We start from the raw sequence: 3,699 nt of genomic DNA on the forward strand, positions 1-3,699 counted from the left end.
GGAGTACACACACTTCCTTAGGCTTAAGTTAAAATTGAATCAAGTATATCCAATTAGAATTTCCATTCCTCATCAAAATGTTATTTAAATAGGACCATCAAACTTCTAGGGATGTTTTTTTCATTTGCATCTATAGAGTACTATTATTCTTTCCTTTCTTATCTTCTCTCTTCATCCCTTGCATGTTTTCCATATTTCTTTGTTCTTTATGTCTTCATCATCCATTTTTATCATGATGTTTCATTCACTTCTCTCTATCATCATCTTCTTTCATTTGGCATTATCTTTGTTGTTGCATTATTCTCTCTCTTTGTTGCTGCATCATTATCATTGTCATCCACTTATTTGTTGTCATCTTCTTCTTACATGGAGTTATTTTTCTTTTTTACTTTGATTCTTCTTGAAAACAAATAATTGTTGATGTCCATATAAAAAGAAATAAATCTATCAAGATACATGAGTTCCATCTACTATAGTCACTATTTTTCTGGGAATCATTTTCAGTTGTATAATTCATCAACATATTAAACTCTCTCTTCATTATAACTTGGTTGATCAAAATTTATTGCACTTTCCTTATTAATCAAAGACACAATTTTCTTGATTCCACATCAAGCTAGCATACAAGTATACCTTACACCCTCATACTTACCTTATTGGTTAATTCCATAACTTGATGTCACATCCTCTCTCTACATAAGTGGATACATACTACATGATTACTACACATGTGACCTAACTTGATTGGGCTTAAAAAACTCCAGGGAAAAACCACTTGTCTATGCATATAATTTTACAGGACCACAACTTTTTATGGTCTACCTATCAACCTTACAATAACCTTTGATTTTAAAACTTTTCCACTTGTGAAATATATACTTTCCTTTTTCATCGGACTGACCTCTCCATTCCAAGGAACATTACATTAAAAACTTATTAGTTACAATGAAACAACAACTCTCCATTTTTCATAACTTGTTCCCATATTTTACTACACATCAAGTGGTTCCTCCCACTCACGGGCAATGATGGATAGCTCTAGTGTGGTGCAACATTTTTCCTATATTGTTTGGTTTCAAGTTAGCAACATTTCACCTATATTGTTTGGCTTTAAGTTATGTAAAACATTTGACAAACTTATATACCTTAGTTCGTCCTTTTATTTAATGGCTTTAATATTTTAACTCTTTAAATTACTTGCATATATCCATCTTAACCCTAGATCTACCAGCCATAGAGAGGAACCAAATCTCTTGAAGTGCAAACCTATTTTAGAGTGAAAAGAGATTTGATCCCTCTCGATGAAAAGTAGATTTGGAGTTAAGATGGATCTAGGCTTGTCTTTCCCCCTTTAAATAGGTTATATTCTACATGAATACTATTGGTCAATACCATGAATGAATACCGTTGGTCAATACATTACTTTTATTTTAACATTGGTTATTTTTATTTTATTATTTTTGTTTAAAAATAGGACAAGATAGGAAAATCCATTACAACATCTCTTCCATGCTAGGTTGGTCATTTCTTAAATAGAAAAGCTCTTAGAGACTTCACGCATATGAGAATACAAATTTCATTAAAAGAAGAAGAAGAAGTAATGCTTCTCATTACCATTGCAAACAAAACTCCAAATTACTTTAGCCATGAATACATTGATGCCAATTGATGCAACTCTTGACACCCTCCCCTTCCCACTTAACGTTGGGATTGTAAGAAGGAAATTTAGAAAACTCAATCTAGTGAGCTCTATGTGCTTCGTCAACTTACATCTGCCTTCCTCAATAGTGGCTAGAATCCCTCTCTCACTATTCTCTTCTATATTTTTCCAAACTTCTATCGGCTTCCTTTTGATAGTGATTATTTTTATCTTTAGACTATCATGTTTGCAATGGGATTTTTATCACTTAAAATAACTACTCCCTTTCTAGCATATTCAATGCTTGAGAATTTTCATAGTGCTCTAGTTGCCCTACCCACTTGAAAACTCCACCGAACACAATCTTTTTAAATGTTGTGTTGACATGGCAAAAGCAAGGTCGCCTCTGATTCAACAACAAACTTCTCCACACATTCTACTTTCTGGCTCACACCAACAACTTGCTCATGATAGCTGCATCTTACAATGGCTAACATAATTCTTCTCTTTTCTTTCTCAGTAAGCATAAGAAAAGTTCCTTAATGTATTCTCTTATCACAATAATCTCTTTACAAGTTTGCACCCCTCTAACACTCTTCCACAAATATCAAACACTACTGGCTCTAATACCAATGATTGGCTTTAATAGCCTATAATAAACATATGCAAAAAGAAATGAAAAGCTAAGAAGCTTTAAGGTGTGAGACCAAATCAAAATCAAATTTGTACATATTCCTCGTATCCATTAAGGGAATTTCGAGGTCTAAAATGGGTTTACTAAGGAAAATAATAAAATAATAGTTATGAATTTTTAAAGAAAAAAAAACTTTGTTATTGTGTTTTTGGGTTATCCCCTTATAGGTTTACTCAATTGTCAAGTGTAGACACTTGTTGGATGCAGAATTAAATTCCACATTCATTGGGTACCCACTATGCATATATTCGAGTAGATCCACATCAGAAACAAATTTGAAAATACATGAAAAATGTGCATCCAACGTACTTTTTTTATGTATTTCAATTTTTTTTCAATGTGGGTCTACTCAAAAGTATGTAGAGTGAGTACTCATTGGATGTGAAATATAATTTTGTATCCAACATGAGTCTACATTGGAAATTTAAGTAACCCTATAAGAAGATGAACTGAAGATACAATTAAAAAAATGATGTTTTCTTTTCTTCCATCTGAAATATTTTCCCATATGGATGACATCATTATCTTGAATTCTATTGGTTCTTTTAAAACTAATTTTGTTAGTACATTTTTTTTGTTTTGAGACATATTTTTTATCTCAAAATTTCTCTAATGGGTAATCCATGGTATTGTCCCATGGTATTGTAATGAAATCTATTTTTATAGTGATGCGAGCAAAAAGGAAGTGGTGTGAAAAAGAAGCAGGTGAGATATACTATTTATTCTTATTGTAGAAAACAAACTACTAATCACTTTCCTTGTGATTTTCCTTCAAATGGGGTTTTCCACGTAAATCTTGTGTCTAGTGTATGAGTTAAAATTTTGTTTTCAGTTTGTCCATGGGGTCTTGGATGGATGGTGATCGGGTGTTCTATTAAGGCACTCCATGATGTAAAGTCGTTGGCTCAATTCCCCTCCTTGATCAAGCTGATATATTGGACATGATGAAGATGTAGTCCCACCAAGATTCCCCTCCTTGATCAAGCTGATATATTGGACATGATGAAGATGTAGTCCCACCAAGGTTACAAAAATAAATAAATTAGTTTTCAGTTCATTTTTTTGTTATCTTTTACTAACAGTTGGTATCAGAGTAGAGAAAAGGAATAGTATTGAGTTTTACGCCATATATGCATGAAGAGTATTTAAAACATTCGTCAAAATCTTGTTTTGGAAGGAAACCTGAAAAGGGGAAATCTATTAAATTATACCATCACCGATGTTATATTTAATATACAATCAACCGTAAAAGACCATAATGAGTTATTTAATTATAAAGTTCCAATCAAATTTATAACTAATCGTGCATAACTTCATCCCACATTTAACATGTAAATATTAATTATGATTCACAAGTAAAAATTAC

This window comes from Pinus tabuliformis, chromosome 6, assembly GCF_031772625.1.
Source record: "Pinus tabuliformis cultivar Carrire ecotype Pingquan chromosome 6, CPIR1, whole genome shotgun sequence".
NCBI lineage: Eukaryota > Viridiplantae > Streptophyta > Pinopsida > Pinales > Pinaceae > Pinus > Pinus tabuliformis.